Source organism: Nannospalax galili, unplaced genomic scaffold (assembly GCF_000622305.1).
Source record: "Nannospalax galili isolate Female #2095 unplaced genomic scaffold, S.galili_v1.0 scaffold271, whole genome shotgun sequence".
Lineage (NCBI taxonomy): Eukaryota > Metazoa > Chordata > Mammalia > Rodentia > Spalacidae > Nannospalax > Nannospalax galili.
Window position 1 is genome coordinate 9,040,510 of NW_008331789.1, and position 22,953 is coordinate 9,063,462.

The 22,953-nt window shown below is 43.0% G+C and overlaps 1 long non-coding RNA gene and 1 pseudogene across 1 annotated transcript; both read left to right on the top strand.

Moving 5' to 3' along the window:
- The first annotated feature begins 976 nt into the window (after positions 1-976).
- On the top strand, positions 977-1,422 carry LOC103728890 (annotated as a pseudogene).
- A 13,936-nt stretch (positions 1,423-15,358) lies between these two features.
- Positions 15,359-19,095, top strand: LOC103728891. Its single transcript, XR_607046.1, has 4 exons — positions 15,359-15,812; positions 17,488-17,759; positions 17,941-18,092; positions 18,962-19,095. It is a non-coding gene; the product is annotated as an uncharacterized LOC103728891 (long non-coding RNA).
- The last annotated feature ends 3,858 nt before the right edge of the window (positions 19,096-22,953 follow it).

The window sequence follows — 22,953 nt, forward strand, 5'->3', positions numbered from 1 at the left end:
ATTTCTCCCCCTATTTAGAAGCCTTTGAGAGGGAACTGACACTGATTCTTACACCAAAAGCTATCAAAATACCTGAGAGCAAATCCTGAATCCATCACTCTAGAGTCCAGCCTTGGAAGAGAAAAGAAAAATGAAGAAGAACCCAATAGAGGATTGTTTTTGGAAGTGCTCATAAAGAAATTCCAGTAGACTCTCATATGAACTTTTAAAAATTGCCCTGTTCTTTTTTCTAGTTCTCTGTCTAGAACTTGCAATGCTAATTACTCTTGTCTTTACTTCTCCTTCATATCTCCTATTCATGATTCAAGGACCTTCTTTTCCCCTTAGAGATAAGAGTTATGCAAGGTTGGGACTCTTTTAGATAGGCCCACTGAAGGGGTACTCCAATTGCCTCACCCTGTGTCCCTGTTCAGCATGGAAGAAGCCAGAGCAGTCTGTGTCCCTACTCCCTATTGAGAATTTGGGTAACCTCTTCAGAGAATGGCATGGTAAGAATAGGAGGTAGGATTTGGCTCAGCAGTTAGGGTAAATAGACCCTAAAGAAAAGTAGCCAGTTTCTTGGCTAAAAGTCAAAATGTCCTTGGGCCTCTTAGCAACATACTCTGTTTCTAAAGCCAAAAATGTTGAAAGTATTTGGGAGTTTGTATCTAATCCTTAAATGATTTTAGGGTTTCCTCTTCAGCAGGGAGGAATGTTAGAGTAGCCAAAAGCCCCATAAAAATAAATAAATCAAAGAAGAAGAAAGAGTGCATGAAGTTATTAGCAAAAAATGATGGGGAGATATGGGAGTAGTTAGACGGGAGGGAGTGGGCATGGATTTGATCAAAACACCTTATATGCACATACGAAACTCTCAATAAATTATTTGGTTAAAAATTAAAGGTATACATGCTATTATAAGTATCCTGTAATTCACAGAAAAGTTTAAAGAAAAAGAATATTAAAACTTACTTGAATTCTAGGCCCGAGCCGTGTCATGGCCAAGAGCGATTGGGACACCGAGACGGTGCAGTGCAAGAAGGGCCCCAGGGCTGCACAGGCCACGTCCAAGCAGGCCATCTTAGGTGCTCCGAGGCGAGGGGAAGATGTGGAGACATCCAAGAAATGGGCTGCTGGCCAAAACAAGCAGCATTCCATCACCAAGAACTCAGCCACGCTGGACCGAGAGACGGAAGAGCTGCATCATGACAGGGTGACCCTGGAGGTGGGCAAAGTGATTCAGCAGGGCGTTAGAGCAAGGGGCTGACGCAGAAGGACCTGGCCAAGAAAATCAATGAAAAGCCGCAAGTCATCGCAGACTATGCAAGTGGACAGGCCACTCTGAATAATCAGGTTTGGGGCAAAACTGAGAGAGCTATTGGCCTCAAGCTCCGGGAGAAGGACATCGGGAAGCCAATCGAGAAGCGGCCAGAGGCAAAATGAGCACAAAGCCTCGAAGCCAGTGGTTCTGTCTGAGGGCAGCTGGCTGGTCCCCTGGGACCACCAACACTGCCCTGGGTCTCCTCCAAAGGACGAACGGAACATCGGGGTCAGGCCTGTGGGCCTCCTCAACCCATACCTGCTGTCAAACAAAGCAAAACCTTGAAAAGTGAAAAAAAATTACTTGACTTCTAAAAAGAATAGAAAAGAATCTTAAATCAGGAGCTTTCTTGGAAACTCATATCCATCATGTGTTGATAAGTATTCTCTAATACTGTTCCATTCACAGCTACAGTCTAGCAAAATGCACAGCCATGACTGTATCTCCCTGTATTAGACACTTTTCTCTTGCTGTGATAGAAACACCGTGACCAAGGGAACTTATCAGAGAAGAGTTTTTTTAGCTTATGGTTCCAAAGGGGCAAGAGTCCATCATGGCGGGGAGGCATGGTGGCAGAGGTGACAGGCAGCTAAGCTTTCACATCTTCAAGTAGCACAGGAAGTAAGAGAGAGCAACTGGAGATCTGGCAAGGCTTAAGAACTCTCTAAGTCTGCCCCCCAGTGATGTGCTTCCTCCAGCATGGCTACAACTTCTATGACCCCCCCCAAAACAGCACCACCAACTAGGGACAAAATGTCCAAATACTTGGAACCTATGAGGGACATTCTTATTCAAACTGCCACATTTCCATTAGTGAACTCTTTTAGAGCATGACTTGTTTTATATTTTCTCAATTCCTACAAAATCTCACAAAGGAATTTGTTATACTAAAGGTGCTCAATTAATGCCTGTTGAATTTAATAGCTGTTTTTTTATTCCACCAGCTAGTTTAGCCTCTTTGATTGAAGAAATAAAAAACTAGTCCCTACAAACTGAAGCCAAAAGGAAGTTTCAAAGGGTAAATGTAGGAGTGCTTCACAATGTCCTGCAGTGGGAAGGTCAGTGGAACATCGTGGGTCCCTTCCCTCTAGGATCTCCAATTCACTCATTCGTGGAGGTACAATGAATTCTTTTCTCCGTGTTTTTCTGAGGTTCACCTTCTTTACCTTCAAGTGCACATGGAGAGCCTGGATCTCACTATAGCCTATTCTCAGTGTACCATTTGACCTCAATATTTAAAGGCCCAAAACTTAATTTGAAGTGATTTGATTCTTAAAATTTTGTGGTTAGCAAAAATCAAAACAAACAAAACCCCTCACAATCGGTTAAAGTATAGAAAATAATTATCTGTGAAGAGTCTAGCCACAAATGGGACAAGACCATCACACCCCCACTCCTTGAGGCTAAGGGACCATCACAGAAGAGGGGTCAAGATTGTCAGAGTCAGAGGTTGGGTAGGACCAGAATGAAACAGTGTCTTCTGGGTAAGACAGGACCACGGTACTCATGAATTCACAACAGTTGTGGTTGCTGCACAAAATAAGGTCAGGTGACATTCTAGTGTGGAGTGGGAAGGGCCTCACAAATCCTCACCCCTGGCCGAGGAGCTATTGATATTCATAGATTGGGAAATAGTTGAGAAAAGTAGATTCAGTTTCCCTTAAAGAAAAACCCTCTGGTAGGTCAGCCTTGAACTGATGGATAACCCCACAACCAGGACATAGGAGCAGCACAAATTGGGCTTGTTTTTTTTTGTTTTTGTTTTTTTTTTTTAAAGAGGGAGAGCACGAAGTTGGGAGGATGAGATGGATCTGGAAGGAGTTATGGGAAGCAGCGATGGATAATATGATAATAATACATTGTCTGCATGTACGGCATTTTCAAAGAATTAATAAAATTGTTATTCCATAAAACAAGAAAGAACAAGAGATCTGTACTCAGGAAAGCCTCAGACACAGTCGGCAACTACGAAAGGACTCCTTAAAGCAGCATCCCCTCAAACAAACAAGCAGACATAGAAGCTTCATCCAGGAAACTATTGCTGGAGCGTCTGGGTATAGAAACTAACACACATGCTACACTCACTACTGTGCCCACTTGAAGAGCAGAGGTTATGAGGCACCCAGGTATCTCAAAAAGCACCACTCCTAAGGGCATTGTGTGCATCAGATTAGACAGCCCACCTTTCCCCAGAGCATCTCCCAGTGACTGTTGGTTGGGCAGGACTGTCATGGTAGAGTGGAGAGAAAGAGAATTCCATAGTCCAGCAAGTTTAAAACACTTTCAGCTAAATGAAGTTAGATATGTTTCTTTATCACAAACCTTCTCAATGACTTTAGCATGCAAATGTGATTTACGAAATGAAAAAAGAGGATCTCAATCATTATGTTCTCCAAATGCGTCTGTCCAGAGAAATGTTTTGAAGCATCAGAGTTCAAAGGAAAATACTTGCAGAATTCTGAAGTAGTCTGATGCTAATTATCTCAGCACACACCAATTAATATACCGTACTCTGCCAATTTACAGGAATGCAGGTTCCAGGACTATATTTAAGAGCCTTTGAGGGGCTTTAAATTCCTTTTCTTGGTATGAATCTTGATTTCCCCAGTGACCATCTCTCTGGTGGAATTTTCTTTCTCCATTTTGCTTTAGGCTTAATTAAATGGCTGATGTGGTCTTCACAGATTCAGCTTAGGATACAGACACTAGTTCCTCATGAATACTTGCTTCAATGGGCTGGGAAAGTAGAAGCAACGGTTGTTTCCAGGATCACAACAAGACACATTTCTGTTTCCATATTACTGATAGAGCCAGATCTATCCGTCAAGCTTTTACTAACTGCTTTCTGGGTTCTAGGTGTGCTGGGTTCTGGGCACGCTGGGTTCTAGGCTAAGGGCTGCACATTGTTGATCAGGACTTTTCCTAAAGCAGTTCAGATTCTAGTGGAAAAAGCATATGTGTCATGTCAGGGGATAACTTAGGTGAAAAATGGCTGAAGGATGCAAATGACAAAAAGCTAGTTCAGAGGTGGGAAGTAAGTACACTGGGGGCCGGTGAAGGGAACAGTCCCAAGAATTAGAGGGAACCCATTCTCTATTCTGATGAAAGGGTGAGCATTCTAGATGAAAATAGGAATAAGTTTCGCATGAATGAGAAGAAGGGTCAGGAAAACCTGGGGCTATGTTAATAACTGAACAGTCAGCAGAGGAAGTGAGTCGGGATGGGAGAAGGGAGAAGAGGCCCCAGAAGGTCAGGAGATGATTAGAGGAAATGATTCAAGTAGACAGAGATGGAGACTCCCGTAAAGAATTGAAATAATATCAGCAGTATCAGATATTCTGCAGAAAATTCAAAAAAGATACTGAAGTCATTAGTCCAAGTTACTCACCCCATGCCAGGATCTTGAGTAGGTATGGGACTCCCCAAATGACAATTTGAGTGGGCATGCATTCTTTCCGTGATTTTCAAGGAAAACCTTAAGTTTGTCAATGCGAAATAGTGTAAGCTATCATTACTGTGTAAATGAAAGTTTTCTTCAGGAAAAATACTTCAAAACCTGAGAATAAAGGGGTTGGATGTGAAGTCACAGGTATCTTTGATGGACTATGGGTTTGTAAACAGTTGCAATGAAAGCTGGAAAGATGGCTGAGCAGTAAAGAGCCTGTGCTGCTTTTGCAGAGGACCCAAGTTCAGTTCCCAGCACTCACATGGCAGTTATCAGCCATATGAACACTCATAGGCATAAACTAAAAATAAATAAATACTTTTGAAAAAGAAAATGAAACAGTGCTAGGGAATGAGACCTATGACTCATATTAAAATTAATTCTATGATCAAGTAACTGGATTCTAGGTTCTAGCCTCTAGGTTCTAGAGGCTGTTAAGACTGTTCCATGCTGTGCATCACCTAAGTGTGCTCAGCTGCAAAGTGTGAGGGTATGATTAGAAGATCCTTCGAGTTCTTCTAGAGAATCAGAGTTCCATGAGCTGTCTAATGTAGATGAGTAGAGGCTTTACATTATGGATCCTTACCACACTCAGCACACTGTCTCAGTTGGAGCTTTCATTGAATTAAAACTATGCATGTTGGTGCTTACAGAGCACATCAAGGCCGTCAAAGGAGGAAACACAAAGTTGAGGTCAAGACCAGAAGTCACTATACTATGCTTTTCCCCAAAGCCATTGCCAGGCTTGAGATCAGAGTTCATTTTCTGAGCTAATGTTCCTTTTGGAGATAGGATGCTCAGCAAAGAGGAAGTAGAATTTTAGACCTTTGGACAAAGGTAAGCCTCCTTGTAGCTAACTGGGGACAGGAGAACAGACAGGAAGCAGGGGACTTTTCAACATTTCAGGTCAGAAGCTTTGGTGACCTGTGTGACCTTGGATAATCTCTTCAGTTACATGTATCTGTTCTGGAGAGCTTTAGTTGTCAACTTGACAAAACTGGGTTGAGGGAGCCTCAACTGGGGAATTGTCTCCATCTGGCCTGGTCTGTGGAGCTTCTTCTTGATTACTGAGTGACCTGGGAAGGCCCAGCCCACTGTGGGCCACCCCTGGGCATGTGGGCCTATGTTGTATGAAAAAGCAAGTTGGTCCAGGGGAGCAGCCAGTAAGCAGTGTTCCTCCATGACCTGTCTTCAGCTCCTGCCTCTATGTTCCTGTCCTGAGTTCCTACCTTGGGCTCCAATATGAAAGCAAACTAGAACAGTATTAATCATCGATTGGTCCATAACATATTGTCCCAAAGCTTCATGGCTTAAAACAAGTGGAAAACTTAGATTTCTCTTACTACATCTGTGGATAAAGATTCCAGGATCTGCTTCTCCCCAATGGTTCTTAGGCACAGGTTTTCTGAGCTTGTCCAAAGTCAGACAGGTATGTGATGCGGGGCAAGTGGGCCTGGGCTTCCATTTCCCAGAGAGTCTCCTCTCATGGCTGTCACATGGATGTTGGCTATTTTGAGAAAGGGGTCAACTTGGGACCAGATGAGCTTCTGGCCAGGGCTGGTTGTGTCCTAGACATTATGGTGGATTTGCCCCAAAGGAGCAATTTGGAAGGTGACTGAACCCCTAAATCAGCTGCTGTTCATTCTTCTACAGCCTACTGATGACACAGGTCAGCCTTAGTTCTGTGTGGGAGTGAATCACAGGAGGCCCTCTTGTCTCCAGGAGATGATAGTGGGGGATCTTCTTGAGCCGTGACCACCACTCTGTAAAGGTCCAGTACTAATGGTGAAGTGTTTGGTTCTTCTCACATGTGTGCTACAGCACATGTCCACCTGGGAAATCTCAGAGGCATCTGTCTCTTCAAAGAGATTGTAGAGATCCAAATTTCTTTGTGAAGATGGAACAGAAATTCCCTTCAATTTGCAGAAAATGAAAATTGAGGTATGCCTAAGGGGATATGAAGTGTTTTAACAGTCAGAAGAGATGGAGATGGAATACACTGATAAGGAGAGGTACTCCAAACACAGGAAGTGAGGGTAGAAAAACATAAGTAAGGCTGTGGAGGGAAGCAGAGCCCTTCTGAGTGGAAAGTATGTGTATCGATGTCTACAGTCTGGCCAAGGCAGTCAGAGAAGGAAACACAGGATGAGAGCTTCCCAAACCCCAGTGTCAGGCTGGAAGTCAGAATTCACTTTCTGAGCTAATGCTCCTCTTGGACACGCTATGTTTAGTAAACATGCTTCCACATGCTAGTCTATTCGCATATATATCTCATAACTTTTCTCCTACACATAGCCGCAGTCTCTAAGATGTCAACCATAACGCCCCACCTTCGGTAGCTTTCTCCTCCCTGAGGGGGCCTAGATTTCAGGACACAATCACAATGCCAGTGACTTGAAGGTGCTGCCAGGCCATGAGCTGCCCTGTGGAATTCTGTCCACCCAAGCCCCCACCCCCTACCAGACCCGCAGCCCCACCCCCGTAGCAAGGAATCAATGTGTTCAGCCAGCAGCCAGTCCATTCTCACAGCTTGTAGAGCTAAGGCACTGGACACTGAGCCTGGCCAGTTGGAGACATGAGAAGCCCTCAGTCCCTCCCGGTGGGCACTCAATTCTATCCTTCTGTGGAACTGTGGATGAGGTTCAGCTAAACCCCTCAATTCTCAGAGTCCTGAACTACAGAAATCATGAGATAAGAAAAAGCTTGTTTCAAGTGGCTAAGTTTTGGGGTGATTTTTATACACAGCAGGGGACAATTAATGCACATACATCATTCACACAGTTCTCTCCTTAAGACACACATCTTCAAGTTACTGTCTTCTATAAATATGTTAAAGGAAATTTTTATATTTTAAGTATAAAAGAACAAAGTCTATAATATATGTATGAAGATGAGAAAAAGTAAATACAACTAAAACATATATGAGAGAACAGAGATAATTTATGTAATTGGGATGTTAGTGCATGGGACTTAAAAATCACCTCACATTCTACTAATGGGTCATTTTCTAGAACTATTTACTAACATTATTAATGTTCCTGTAGGGATATTACCCAATGAAAAGAGTTTGAATTCCTGTTTGTCTCTTGTTAGCCTTGCAATATTCTCAGAGTTCCATGAATGCACTCAAATATGATTTCTTTATTTCTCTAAGAAGAAACACATTCTTACTTTCTAATAATTGTTTTTAAAGTAAGCGAAGATTCATTGCGGAAGCACTCGATGATGATGATGATGATGATGATGATGATGATCATAACGGGGACAGCCATAATGGTGACTGCCATTTTTAATTTCTGGTCTAGTGTGCTTTTGGCTGCTGTGATAAAATGCTGACGAAAATGAACTGGGGGAGGAAAGGATTTATTTCATCTTACATTTCCAGGCTTATCCTTAGGCAAAGTCAGGGCAAGGACTCAGGGCAGGAATCTAGAGGCAGAAAAGGAAGCAGAGACCATGGAGGAACACTGCGGACAGGCTTTCTTCCAGGCTCTCCTTTTTATTACACAGCCCAGGTGTAAGGATGGCACTGCCCACAATGGGCTAGAACCTAGGACACCAATTAGCAATTAAGAAAATGCTTCATAGACGTGGCCACAGGCCTTTGATTGAGGTCCCCTCTTTCCAGGTGTGTCTAAATTTGTGTCAAGTTAGCAAAAACTTACCATGGCGGTCCCTAGTCATGAACCAGGTACTCTGTTTAGTGAGTTCATGTTCCTCAAATTCATGCATCATCTACAGTTTGGCTTCCAGGAAACTATGCTTTGTACTTTGCTGAGGATCATGAGGCTGCTCTGTAGTAGCAGAATAAACCCAGACCCGGCTCACTGTCATCATCAAGTATTCCTCTTGCTACTGCAGTTCACAGGGTACCACCCTTGAAAATATTCCACCTGTACTGGCTCCTTTCTCTTGAGTAAGAATGAAACTTAGAGGTTTTCCTGTAGCCTACTTTAAATTACTTTGGAATGCTTGTTTATCTTAGTTAGAGTCAACTCTGTCTCTGGGATCAATCACAGTTTACTAAAGGGACTGTGGTCAAGACCTCATTTTTCTAGGTTCCGAGCAGCTTGTCAAACCTAGCTCCAGGTCAATTAGTGCTGTGCGTAGTAATGACAAAATCCATGACTTCAGTTTCTTAATTAACTAAATACAGTGATGTCTGTAAATTGATCAAAGCAGGGTCTCCTATGGAATTAATTGGAAAATTGTTGGGGGGAGGATTTGATGATTAATCTAAACTTCACAAGCCTACTGGGAATTGTGCAGAAGCCCCAAATAAAACATGGTTCTATTTTAAAAATTAATTTAGAATGTGGTTATTCCAGTGTAAGCATGACAGTCTCCAGGCAAACCAGAGTGATGGCATGGACCAGGGAGACTGGGAAACGAGGGCTTAGCTCTGTGAATGCCGCAGGTGGCTGCAGCACTTTACTCCTCTGGGTCTGGACACACTGAAGGTGATTATTGTTCCATAACATTTCTGCTTCCTTGTCTAAGCCAGAGTCTTGGTGACAGTGAATTTAAAAAAGGCAATTAGTGAAAAAATGCAATTGACTCTTTTATTTTGTGTTAACATATGTAAATTGGAGAGTTGATACAATTATGTAGAAAACAGAAGTTAATAAGTAGCAGTGGGCTAGAATTATGCATCCACTCCTGGAGAAAGGTGGTTTGGAGTCTACATTACGGGGTAAGAGGAAAGGGCTATATGCCAGTTACTGGGCTGCTTTTGCTTTCTAACTGACTTCTCTGATCTCCAGTGAAAGAAGGTCAAATCATTGTCCTTTACAAATGGAATTTAAGACACAGAAACACAGTCAAGTGTCAATATTCACAGAGGGACTAACAAGTCTGGATCCTACTTGACCTGCTATCACTCCAAAGTCCTTGACTTTCCTTTCCCTTCTCCTTGGTTTATTATTACTTGAGGGTTTTTTTGTGTTTTTTTTTTCACTTGAGTTTTTAAAACAAATAATTTTGGGATGTAGTGCTACCTAGATTCAAATGCAAACATCAGGAAAATTGCTAAAGGTCATTTTTGTCTCACGTAATTTTAACTAACAGTATAGTACACTAGTGACTATGAATTGACAAACCGTAGTTGTGTAACTGAAAAGAATATCTAATATTCATAATTTCAATTAAAAATATCTACTAATAATTCAAAACATGAACATATAAGCCCCTAATATTTAGTCTTCAAAATTGGAAACTACCACAATCAATTTATAGTAGGAAGAATTAAGTTAATTAAGTTATACTAATGTGCTGGGACACTGAGGGACAAGTGAAGACACGCTCTTAAGAGCACAGAGTATACTCAGAAGACAAAGAATACACTCTGAATGCGCGTTTAAAATTTTGTGTCTAATAAGAAAATATAATTAGTGGAAAAATTTACTTATCTATTCACCCAGCTCGTGGAAAATTTTTAACTGAACAGACATAAGACTTCATCTGACTTCACATAAACACGGTCTGATTTCACAGCTCTCTGCCTTTACACTTCAATGACAAAGTCCCATACTTATTTCTAAATGATAATATCAATGCATGATTAATTCACCCTATGATTTATGCAAGCATGGTGGGTAAATCTCACGATATTTGTTGTGAGAACAACAGAGCAGATGTCAGACCAGTTCCAACCCAGCGGTTGCTCCACAAATCATTTCTCCTCCTCACAGTTTTTACCTCCGTCACTTTTTCTCGACTCTCTGTGGCTCATCTTTCTTTGTGCGGACTTGCGCAGAGCTGCAGCTGTGATTTACCCTGTTCTAATTATGCTGTGCTCACTCTGTCCCTGCGGACCAAACTTTTATCAGTTTCTTTAACTAACCCGAGCCTCCCAGGTGAAAGATGAAATGCAGCATTTTAAAAGGTGTAACTGCAGAAAAGGACTCGCCCAGATGCAGACACAGTCACCGAACAGTGACTGGGACAGAGGGAAACACACCGAGTAAGTGTCTCAGCTTCCTGGAAGGCTGCTGAGCCCTAGGCAAGGATGAAGGCTGGAGAATTTGATCTCAAAGATACCTCATCACAGTTCTGTCTTTTACTAGCAACTGGGCATGTAGACCTCCCAACCTTTCTGACTCTCAGTTTTCTGTTCTTTAAATGATCATTTCTTATCTTTCTTCTGGATCTGTGTGTCTTGGCCCTCCTTCACTGTCAGAATTCTCTGATTCAAAGGAACCATTAATTTGCTCCATAAATGATACTGAACATCTATGCATATGATATCTTAGATTTGAAGATGTGAAGTCCATTTCTCATTCTGCTACTAACCAGGGAGGCAGGCTCATCATTCATCTCTCTGTATCACCACTTCTTTAACTGGCAAACAGTTATGTGACAACTTTCTTTTTAAGGACCTTATTAGCATGATTTTTAATCTCCTTGTTACGTATAAGGAAACTGAGGCAAGGCAGAGGTCAAGACCTGCTCAAGCTTGCATAGCAAGCAAGTTTCTGAGCTCAGAGTCAGAAGCTATACATTTACCAAGTTTCTAGATTTTAATGAACTTGTAAACAAAACCTCCCATTTCAAAATTCAGATAAAATCTTAGATCATACAGATGTTTACAATGACCATATTTATCTAAACAACACACACACATATATAATAGATGTTCAGTTGTAAGGTGTTAACTAAATCTGTGACAAATATACTTTTTTATACCTGAAGATTATTTTGCAGTCACTGTGTTTTTCCTTAAGTCTTTACTGCAGATGCTGTCATTGCCGACACAGGTGAGCAGAGTCTTTCTTATGCCCAAACACTGGACTGTTTGGTGGTTACCATATCAACTGGCTTGTAAACAAGAAACCAGCCATTTAAAGAATGTTTTGAGTGAACAACGTGCAAAACCCAAGGATGGAAAAACCCTAAGAAAACAAATGTGAACATTGACAACCATTGTAACTGTCACTGAAAATTTTTCATGCTGTTCTGAAATGAGATCTAAAAAGAGTATAGTTCAAAATAAAAGGTTTAGCAACAGCCACACAAATTGGAATATTTAGTTTCTCCACCAATTTGTGTATCAACCACTTGTTAATTTTTCCACTTGAAAGAAAATACAATAGAAGACTGGATGCCGTGTTCCCCTACCCCAGTCACTCTGCACAATGACGGCGGCTAACAACTCAGGATGCAGCATCACCAGTGCAGCCCAGAGTCAGTTTATACTGCAATTAAGCTCTTTACACAAGGTAAATGGTTGGCCACAGCCACTGGCTAGTTCATGTATGAACTGAAATGTCTAGATTTGAGGACACACCTGTGCTGCTCTGATGCACCACTCTGCAGCTTCTGTTTCTTATTCATGCTTAGAATGCTTTCATGTCACTCTGGATCGTCAACTGGCAGTGCCTGGTCTTCTGAAGTTCGAGCTTCATATTACTTCCTTGCTGTTGGTGACATTGCCCCCAAGATAAATGTCCCCAGAGAAGCCAGACCCCATCTTCCACGCCAGTTTGTATTTCCCTCTGATCCTGAACTTGGGTTCCAACACTTACAAGGGCCGGTCCACCCTGCAATACTATGAAGGCTGCAGGCAAATGGAAAACTGATATGCATTACAGGGCACAGAGCCTACAGAGGGAGGCACATTGCTTTGGCTTGGTTTGAGGCCAGGCTGTAGGCAGTGAGAGTGGTTGCAGGGGCTTAGGCTTAGCTGCTTGTCTCTGGGCCACTGCTTGACTCACCTTCCAGGTGCTGCCTCAGACTGGGAAGGGGATTCTATGAGTTAGGGTAGTGTGGTAACCCTACCAACCACTGCCACTGGCTATGTCCCAGGGACCAGTCACTCAGCCAACATTGGCAAAACTGACTCCATTTTACTCCAGCTGATTCTTACTCACCCTGTGTGTTTGCCCAGTTAACCCCCTGCTTATGTTCTACAGTCTGAGCTAGTCAGAACAGTCTCATGCAGGCAGTGCATTGTTTCTACAAGACAGGGAAACTCACATTCAGCCAGCCAGAGCATTCTCTCTTCCAGCTATACCTGAAACTCCAGGAAGCCCATTGTTTCTACAGCTCTGAGAAACTTGTTTTTCCTAACCAAAATTTAGAAACTGTTTAACTAAAAACTGCTTTGTTAACTGACCTGCCCCTGGTCTGGTGTAACTATGGTGATCTGATGTAAATATGGTTTTCGGCTTTACCCCTGCCATGATGCAACTGAGGTTTTAAGCTTTATAAAGCCTGCTCTGCTGTGTCTCTTCAGAATCAAGGGTTTTTGTTGTTGTTGTTGTTGTTGTTGTTTTTGTTTGTTTGTTTGTTTTTTTCGCCCAAGCCCCTCTGAATTGCTGGCTAATTAAAAGACTCTTAATTCGGTCATCACTATATGGCATTCTTCTGTGCCTTGTGCTAGGCATTACACTGTTATCTTGTTATTCTAGCCAACACAACATGCCCCCAGTCCCTTAAACTGCTCTTTTATGGTGCAGAGCACTCTGGGAAAGGCCATCTTGATCTTTTAAATGTACCTTTCCTTAACACCTAAATGTGGAATGGGGAAAGCATGCACTGTTCAGAAGGAAACATATCCAGGTGGTGATTCCTGTTTGGATTCTCATGTGCTGTGTTACTTTAGGTAAGAAATAGTTGTATGGGGCTGGAGAGATGGCTCAGTGGTTAAGAGCACTGACTGCTCTTGCAGAGGATCCAGGTTTGAATCCCAGCATTCACATAGCAGCTAACATCCATCTATAATTCCAGTTCCAGGGTATCCAACACCATCTTCTGACCTCTGTGGGCATTCAGCCAGCCAGAGCTGGGCATTACATGACACAGGTGCACTTACATACATGCAGGTAATACAACTCATACACACAAAATAAAAATAACAAAATTAAAAAAAAATGGCATGGTACTTAACCCCATTGCATGGCTTGGTGTGGATTAAGAGGCATAATGTCTGTGTGAATTTCCTGTTAGAGTGTGTGAAGCATAGAGAAGATTCAGATGCACCCTCTTCCATGAAGTTATGAGGCAGAGATACAAATATTTCAAGCAAAGATCTATCAAAGCATGGTAAAAACTGCTTCAATATTGTGCCTCTTCTATCAACCAGACTATTTGCCCATGCTATCCCAAATTCACACGAAGATTGTCCAGTAAGACCAAAAGATGACGGGTCAGAGAAGCTCAATAACACCGAAGTCACAGCAGGACTTCCTATGCCTCAGCTCTTGCAGTTGTGACATCTCTTGGCACAACTCCTTGCTACTTGTTGCCTCATAGAACTGCAAGTCTCTCAAAGCCAGGGATTATAGTTAAGACTTTTTTCCAGAGACTCCATTCTGGCCAGGATTGTGCATAGCATGTGTACAAAGGACATCAGTGTTTGAATGAACAGCTACTGAACACATCAAAGACGGGTGTACCAGTCTCTGATTCTGCCTTGTTTTTTCTGAGCAAAGAGCACTGTTCTGAGTTGTGTGTGGACATTGTTAGAACATCCCATCCTGAATAACTGATCTCCACACCATTAACAGGACCCCTAGCTCCAATCCAGAAGGCCTCCGATTTACACATAGAAGACTTCTCCCCTGACTCCCCAGAGCTAAGATCTCACTTCATCCATGCTGCCCCTGAGCTCCCTTGGCTGATGAATCTCTTCATGGAACAACAAAATGGAAAAAAGAAAACTTGTATCCTAAAATTCCAGCACGGAAATTCTAACATCCAGAGCCTCTGACCTCCCCTCAGATCGATACAGTGTGATCACTCACACAAAACCACTTCACAGTGACGCCCACTGGCAGAGCAAGCAGCTGATCAGATTCTTTGTGGATCAATGATTTTACACTTGGGATAATAGGATGTGTTTGCTTCCAACTTGCAATGTGAGAATAGTCCTTAACCTTACAGGACCTGCAGGCTTGACGTTGGTGGCTTTCCATCTGAATCTTAAAATGTAAGGAGTTTTCAAAGAGAAACAATCTGGGGGCTATAAGAAGGAACATCATAGGCAAAAATGTGCAGTAGACCATGTAGGACATGAGCAGAAGGGAGTGCATGGCTTTCTCTACTCTACCAGGTCCTACAGGGGGAGGCTAGTGCTCTCCCAGCAAAGCTGGAAGGTCATTACTCTGATCTCTTTTTAATAGATGGACAATCAGCTGTGCAGAGATTGGCACTCAGAATGTGCTTCCAGTGACCTATATCTTCATTGATGGGAGGTTACATTGCAGGGTGAGCTTGTCTAAGCGTACTCTTTCCAGAAAAACAAACAAGAAAGTCTAGGTTTTTTAGGATTCTCTTCCCAGAAACCTATGGTGGAAGAAATTTTTTTCTTTCATCTGCAAGTGACGGCTTTATAACTTGGTGAGTGGTATGGCTAGGATTTTCCAGACTTGTGTCACCTCTGGTTTTGTGGGATTTTTTTGTAGTAACTGATTGCTTTTATGAAGGCAGGAAGAGTTTTGGGTCTTGAGATGGGAACCTAGGATACCACAGTAAACCTCTGCCCCTGAGGGTGGGCTGTGTCTCCCTCGTACTGGACATTGTGCTTTTGTTCACTTGTTCTTCATTCGTGAAGCAGGCACGGTGCACTGCCTTGGAGGCAGATGCTCCCAGTCCCTCACATCACTGGTAAGCTGCCCTCCAGCGCTGCGCTCAGATGAGTCACTCTCAAAGGGTCCACGCAGGCCAGTGAGCCACAAAAGTGGCGGATGCTGGAGAAACAGAGACAAGAGCAACTGGTGGTGTCCTGGGTACAGTTGCAGGGAAGGAGGAGCCACGGATATTCCAGAAGGATTATAGAGAGAAGAGCTACTTGCCCTCTGGCTTTGGAGACGGGACACAGACTGTGGGGGAAGAACAGAGTTCATGGAAAGCTGAGGCTGGTGCTTGCAGCCCAGACACTTGAAAACTCAAAGGACACGAGGGCTTGGTTCCAGCTCGTCTTAGACATCCTGTCTTTGAGAAAGCTGGCTTCTAACATGAAACATAAAGCCCAAACTCACACGAATCAGCCTCCCTCCCCCAGCTATGCATTGCTTCTGGTCTGCTCAAAACCTGGGAATAAATTCGTTGTAACATGGATCCTCAAAGGTAAGTTTTTATTTTAGTGATTTTATTATCAAATATATACTAGGAAAGACCAGTATACTCTTGCACAAAGGGGACTTTGGAAATGTAAACCCTATGACTCTCTTCAAGATGCTACTTTGATCTCTGTAAACTCTTTGCTTTCGTTTCTCTCCCTCCTCCTTTCCTTCCCGTCTTCCCTCCTCTTCCTCCCTTTGTTTCCTTCCCCCTCCCTCTTCCATCCTCCTCCTCTTCTTCCTCCTCTTCCTCTTTATCCTCCTCCTCCTGTTTCTCCCACCCCCATACACACAGGTCTAATGCACACAGAATTCGCTTCAAACCTGATTTCTCTTGCTCGGGGTTCCTCTCACACTCTGTCCTTCCATCCCTCACACGTCTACATCCTGGGACCATTTTTCCCTAACAACAAAGACTCTTGTGCTGGGTATTGATTCCATTCTTTCAAATCATTGTACTGTGGGAACTGCCCTCTGCATGTGTGTTGAGTTTTATAGTTTGGGAGAATTTTTACTTTTGAATTAAGTTTTGCACAACTTTGGAACAGAGGGTTTCAATCACTTAACGCTGTTTCCTTGGGGGCTCCCTTAGCCCAGATACACCTTCCTTTAGCATGCAGCAGTAACTACCTAAAAGTTCATTTTGCAGGCTCTCCTTAGGGCATCTTGTTTATTAGACTCTGGGACTCTGCATTGCGACCCACTCCTCAGGCTGTGCTGATACACACTTAGAGAATAGAGGTTTCATATAATTCTTCTCCAACCCTGAGGGGATTTAAGGTCACCTGGGACTTTAACAAGATGTGGTTTTAGATCTTAGGTTTGGGATGTGGCCTGAGACCACACATCTAAAAGTTTCCACATTATATGGGTGCCTCAGATGTGGGGACCACACTAGTAGAGTAGGATTCATGGGTCTTGTTCTAGAGTTCACAGACAGAAGTCATAGATGTTAAATGAGTTTCTCTCAAAATGGGAGAATCATGAAGCAGTAGAGATGGATTCACAGTCATGGCTCTCCATATTCACTGTCAGAAATAGAGACTACTAAGGGGAGACCAGGAGATGGTAAGAACCTGGGTCTCTTGTATTTGGCTCCATGGGAGATAGGAATGGTAAAGGACTTAACCTTTTGCAACCTTTGGGCAATCCTCCTTACTTGCGTCTTCTAGATGGACCCCAGCCAGCTGATACGTGAGTGTTCATCACCAGCTTCCTGTTCCTGAGGCTGTCATATCTCCCTAGGCAGCCCAGGGCTTCTGAAAGCTTATGACCTATATAGTCACACAAGCCTACAGTGTTATCTCTGACATATTGTAACACTGTTACTGAGGTTTCCATACCTCTCTAGTCAGCCCAGGGCTACTGAAAGCCTATAACCTGTACAGTCACACAGGCCTGAGGTGAGAGTGTTAACTGTCAGTCCTAACCATGTTATGACACTCATATTGCCTCCTAATTAGTAAGTTTGAATCCTTTCTATGAAGTAAAGATCTCTGTCTCCCACAACAGCACAGACCTAGAAAAGGGGGCCGTAGAGGGCAGGCAGTATCAGGAAATTTTTAGCAGTGAACGTCCCGTGACTGGAGAAGAGTGGTACAGAGTCCAGAACAAGCTGAGGGCTGAACCAGGACTCCAACTCAGACCTTCTCTTCTGAACCTTCTACTCCTTTTTCTTGAAGGACTCACATAGATCAGGCTGAGCCCAGGAACACCTCATCTTCCTGCCTCCATCTCCCACGTGCTGAGATTACAGATACCATGCTACTTGTGAGCTGCTGAAGACAAGTGTTGCTGAGTATTGAGAGGTGTAAAAACACCTAGAAAAGTGGCCAATGAGAAGCGCTGGAAAGCACGACTGTCATCATCACCGTCCTCACTAATACGAACCCCTAGTTCTCAGATGGGGGGCCTGGCACTCCGCTGCGTGGAAGCCTGATCCCAAAGCGTGCAGGTACTGAGCATCTTCATCTTCAGATCCGTTTTTATTGAACTTCTGGATATTGGATGCATTTTTCTTGAAACCATCCATTACTAATTACACACCTATTCCAATCCAAGTAGCATCTTTCCTGATACCCTGGGGACTTGTTTCTTTCTGTTCTTACCTTCCTGCTTGGTTCTTCTCATCACAGCTGGCCTGCCTGGAATTCAGCCTCGACTTCACCTGCCCCGTTCCAAGGACACCCCCAAGCAATCCTGTAGCTCAAGCACAGATGTGATGCTGTCCCCTGACCCATTCGAAATATGTCTGGAAGACATTTCTATAGATGTAGTGTCAAGGGAGGTAAGTAGGGGATTATTCTGAATATAGCTGTATTTGGACATCTTCCAGGTATGTAAGGCCTTTATAGTCTCTCAGCTGCCTCGGGATCCTCAAGTATAGAATGAAGGAAATCTCACCAACCTGGGATGATCATGATGGTGAGCCAGCTAGAGAAAAGAGCAGCTGTGACTGCTGGGGCCTCAGATCAGCTGGTCAGCACCATGTGTGTGGTCTCTGTGACTCCTAGGTGAGTCATTAACACACACATGTACAGATGGGGAACCTGAGGCGAGGCAGGTTGCCTACTTCCTAGGCAGAGCTGCAGCAGGATGTAGATCTTTTTATTTTTATTTTTTTCCTTTTTCTTCTGAGTGCCTCAGAAGGTCAAATACTTAAGTGAATGAAGTCTTTGATATTTTCTGTTTCTATTTATTCATTCATTTTTTTGAGATAAAGTCTTCCTATGGAAACCAGGGTGGCCTCAAATGTTGTTTTTAAAAGATTTTATTATTACTGTATGTGTATGAGTGTTTGTGTACATGTAAATAACCATGTGCATGCAATGCCCGCAAAGACCAGAAGAGGGTGTTGGATCCCCTGGAACTGTGGTTATGGGTGGTTGCTGGCCACCATGTCGTGTGGATGCTTGGAATACAACTGTTGCCCTCCGGGGGAACAGCAAGTGTTCCTAGCTGCTGAGCCACCTCTCTAGCCCCCTGGCCTCGAACTCCTGATCCTTTCTTGCCTTGGCCTCCTGCATGCTGGTGTTAGAGGTGTGTGCCTCTATATGTGGAGGCTGTTTGAGCTTCTTGACTCAGTCTCTGCATCCTGAAGCTGTATTTCAGCGAGGAGACATGATGTACAGTATCACTCACTTTTGTTTCCTACAGGTTGGACATTAAGAACCTCATTTACGATGCTGGAGAAGTAACTCAGTGTTGGTTGCTCTGGAAAGAACCCAGACTTGATTCTCAGCACCCACATGGCAGTTAACCACCATCCATAACCCCAGTTCTCGGGGACCCAGCACTCTCTTCCACAGGCACTGTACATACATGATGCACTTACATACATGCAGATAAAACATTCATACACTTAAAATAAAAATTAATTAATTAAAATAGTCCTATCCATAGCCTTCACACTGTTAGCAACCTGATGCTTAATTAATAAATGCTTATAAAATAGAATTAAAAATGCTGTTTGAAAGACTCGTTAATGGTCACTGAGTGTAAACACTTCACAGATAGTGGACCTAAGACACAAGCTGGCTGAATTACGTTTATGTAACTTGGGTATTTATGTAATCTGGTATTACACTTGGATTTGAACTTGGACTTTGTAGTTAATTAGTTTTATGATCATGTATAATTTTAGCTTCACTGAATCTCAGTACTCTCACACAGAAGAGTAGATTTATGGTAAGTAACTCACCAGAATGTGAAAAACATTATTTAAGAGATGGAGATCAAACTCTTGAAGCCAGCAGTCAGCACAGCATAAGACTGGCACTGTTTCCTGTGTGACTAGGTTCTAGCTTGCTCTACCCTGATTTAACTGGGTGATCCTGCATAAGATATTCTTTAGTCTGGGTTTTTCTTTCTGCTAAATGGAGATTATAATAATTATAACTACTTCAAAATCTCACACTATCATAGCTCAAGTTATTATGGAGAGAGAGACAGAGAGACAGAGAGAGAGAGATACATAGGAAAAGCAAACAGATCCTGCTATACTATAAGCACAGTGAACGTCACTGATCCCTGGGACAGCAAGGGCCTTCCAGACTACTTCATAGTAGGTTTTGAAGTTTGAGCTCTTATCTAGGAACATGCAAGTCATTACCAAATGGCATGGTCACTTCACAGACAAGATCCTGTCCCATCACGGCGGGGGGGGGAGTTGCTTCAGTTTATCTTACACCCTATGTTCAGGGACCCAGGAGACAAGAAATGACAGATGTGCTCTCTGAGAGACGAACTTGAATGACTCACAGTAGGTGACTAGCAGTGGAAAGACCAGCTTGCTATTTGGTTTGTGACTGTTAGCACTATTTCTGTTTCTCACTCTGTGTGAGAGGAAATGTTCACAGAGGAGGCCCTTCAGGAGATAAAGATTGGCCATGTGGAGTCAGAGATTCAGGGCAGGGAGGAATGAGGCCTCTAACCAGTTTCCTCCAGAAGGCTCAGTAGGGTACCTGCAGCAGAATCAGATGCACAGAGACATCCAGGGCTCCTAAAGGCCCACTGGCTTTTCCAGATGCCCTATGTCTTCCTGGGACCTTATTTGTGGGTCCATGTTGCTGTGTTTGCTTCAGTAAATGCAGTAAGTATGGGGGTAAGTGCTGCATGCGTGCCACAGGATTGTCGTAGCAGGAAGCACTAAGCAGCCGTTACCCTCATCGCCCAGAGGACAGACAGCAGAGCACAGAGGCAGAAGGACAGTCTCACCTGCAAGAGGAGGAGCAGAGAACACAGGCTGATGTCGACTGGAGCTGGGGAGTGAGACAGAACTGCCTCTCATAGGAGGTAGAATGGGATGGGGTTAGGTGACATTAGCCTTTCAGGACAGAGGCTTGGACATTGCCTACCCGATCCCTCCATTTAATGGATGGAGACAGTAAAGGACATCTGAATGTTAGAAAGCTGAGCTTCAGCACTGTGGCAGGCTCATGACAGTTAGGAATCTAGAAATCACAATGTCAGTGTTGGGGGAACCTAGAAACACGTTTAGATATAAACTTGGTTTGTGCATGGTGAACAACCAGCAGCAGTGAGTAGAAAGGTGACCCACAGAACTGGCACTCGGGAGAGTGAAAAGGGACAAAATTATCGGAAGGCAACAGGCAACAAACAAGGCCAGTTTGAGCACAGAAAAGTACAGGATTCTGGTGGGGTCTCCGTGGCCTCCCTGAACAGGAGGACAGGCGACTCACCGCAGTTACAGGGTATTTTAAGAGATGCTCCATAGCCCCCTGGAACTTAGATGACCTTGGAGGACAAGGGGCAAAAACTACTCTTTAAGTCTCTCTGACCACATAGTATAGGCCTCAAACTATGGCTGTTAAACATCCAATAAGGTTAGTTCCTCTGGTCTGGTACTTTTAATTATCATATGCTACGTAAATAAACCTTGGGCAAAAACCAAACGTTCTCAGATAGACCTTGACTAGACATATATTTTGTTCCTTGAACTAGTTGACTAAACTATGACCCTAAATATTTTAAGCTTATGTGTATATTGTTTTTGACTCATCCTTTATATATAACAAACACACAGACCTTCATCACTTGCTTAGGCTTTCTCATTTTTTCTATTTTGGAGCAAATAAATTTTCCATCTGTTGGAAGAATTCTTTTCCTGGAGATACTAAGCCATGCTTATCCCCTTCTAAGGTTCTAGTGTCAAACCAATGTTTGATTAAAGTCTTACTGGCGAACCAATGAATTTACTGAACTTACTTACAGAGGTGACTGAGGGGTTGCTGAGGTGTATGAATGACCTGAGGGTACTTACACTGGAAAACATTTACCCAGCATGGGTCAAGCCTTCTCTTACCAGCCTTCCCCAGATTATATACTTTCTTTATCCCCAAATCTAGGAGACCATCTGTGATTAGGGCCAAATTACATATAGTTGCCTGGGAAGAGTGGCTGGATACTCCGATGAAGGTCCAATGATCCTGCTTGGGCCTCCTCTAATGAAGGAGCACAACTGTCAACAAGCCCAATTGTGAGTTTAGCAAGCAGACGCAGCTGAAGTCGTGATGATGGCAGTTATTTCATGCAGAAGAGACTGCTGTACAGCATTACCTTATTAAAAGAACATGGGATTTAAAAGGATTTGGTGCTAGGCTCCACAAATGAAGGAGAAAATGCACCTTTTATTTTTCTGAGTCTGTGTTACTTCACTTAGTATAACAGTTTCTAGATCCATCCATTTACCTGCAAATTTCATGATTTCATCTTTCTTTACTGCTGAATAGAACTCCACTCTATAAATGTACCACATTTTTGTTAACCACTCATCAGTTGAGGGTCAAGTGTTCCCCTTTCTCCACATCCTTATTTTAGGGTGGTTTTAATTTGCCATGGTTGTACAAGTGTCTCTGAAATAGGATGAGTCCCATGGGTATATGCCAAGGAGTGGTATAATCGGGTCATAAGGTACATTCATTTTTGTTTTTTTAAGAGTTCTCCATACTGTTTTCCATAAGGGTTGCATGACTTTGCAATCCCACCAGCAGTGAATGAGTGTTCCCCTTTCTCCACATCCTCCCCAGCATTTGATATCACATGTTCTTTTGATCCTAGCCAGTCTGATTGAGGTAAGGTGATATCTTAGGGTGGTTTTAATTTGCATTTCCCTAATTACTAACAGTGTTGAACACTCTGACATGTTTCTTAGCCATCTTCATTTCTTCCTTTGAGAACTCTCTGTTTAGATCTTTAGCACATCTTTTAATTGGGTTATTTGCTTTTTTGCTTCTTTTTTTTTTTTTTTTTTTTTTTTTTTTTTTGAGTTCTTTATAAGTTGAACCAGTGTCCAGTCTACAAAGAGAAGGGTCAACACAGAGGAAACATTTCTTCCATGCATCCAAGTGAAGCCAGCCACAGTTGAGCAGGACCTTTGACTTTTCTTCACACAGATGGAACTGGTAAAAGAAAGGAGCCAGGAGCTCCTCCTAAGCCCATGTCACTCCTGAGGAACAGATCCTCAAACGACCTTAAGTGTAGAAATAAACTGATTTCTTTGGGCCAACTGTATAGTCCCCCCCATCTAGAAGCCTTTGCAAGGAAACTGACACTGATTCTAGCCACTCCTACAGCTAATCAAAGTGCCTGAAAACAAATCCTGAGTCCATCACTCTCAAGTTCAGCCT